The sequence below is a fragment of the Electrona antarctica genome (genome assembly GCF_951216825.1).
Source record: "Electrona antarctica genome assembly, chromosome: 14".
Lineage (NCBI taxonomy): Eukaryota > Metazoa > Chordata > Actinopteri > Myctophiformes > Myctophidae > Electrona > Electrona antarctica.
In genome coordinates, this window is record NC_136795.1 from 3,632,112 (window position 1) to 3,633,235 (window position 1,124).

Here is a 1,124-nt window from a genome sequence, read left to right on the forward strand (position 1 = left end):
GGCTGCTGCTGCGAGTCTGCGACAGACACACACCAAGGGACCGCACGCAGTGTTGTTTTTGGCAGCAAATTTAGATTTTTAGTTTTAGTCATTATAGTGTCTTGAATAGTTTTCATTTAGTTTCACATTTTAGACAGTGTCACATTTTAGACAGTCACATGAAATGTTTTAGTGTTAGTCTAGTTTTAGTAGACTAAATATCATATGATTTTAGTCGACTAAATCTACAGCTGATTTAGTCGAACAAAATGTATTTTGGCGGGCCTTGATGCCGTCATAATGACTGTTTTTATACTTGCTGAAAATAGCTGATCTACAAGCCCACAACGCGTCGCATGAGCACGACGCGTTGTGAGCTTGTAGATCATCTATTTTCAGCATGCAACTAATTGTAAAATGACTTATACTGGATCTCTTGTCCATTATAGTCCCTTCCTAACATTTTAGTCTAGAAATTGTCAGTATAATTAGTCTTAGTTTTAGTCATCATAGCTTAGTTTTCATTTAGTTTCCATTTAGTTTTCGTCAGTGGAAAAAGGTAGTCGACGAACATTTTTCGTCTTAGTTTTAGTCGACGAAATCAACACTGCCGTGCACTCACCCACTGGTCACTGTGTGTGTAGAGACGTGCACTCACCCACTGGTCACTGTGTAGAGAAGAGAGAGGCTGCAAGATAGAGAAACAAATGGAGAAGACATTGTGAGTGGAAATACAGCACGGTAGGAATCCTGTATAGATCTAGGAAACCATGGGTCAGCCTCAGAACATAAAATAGGTTATGAATCCATTCCCTTTGATACGTCCGGCCGGGTCTTCATTTTTGAAAAAGTGTAAAAGTACGTTTATAATTACTGTTAGATTAATCATCATAACAACATATAAATCCTAATGCAGTTAGGTTGCAATGTGGACGCTGAGGGACAGAGGACACGCGCATATAGTTCTGATAATTACTGCAGTTACAATACAGAGGAGAAGTAATCAGTACAGCATGGAGCAAAATGTTAAGATCTACAGCAACAACAAATTCACAAGTAATTCGCCAAAAGTCTGTATGATTTAGGATGCATGCTCACCAATGCAGGGGGCTGAGGCAGGCGTAGGAGGACTATGGGTGAGTGTT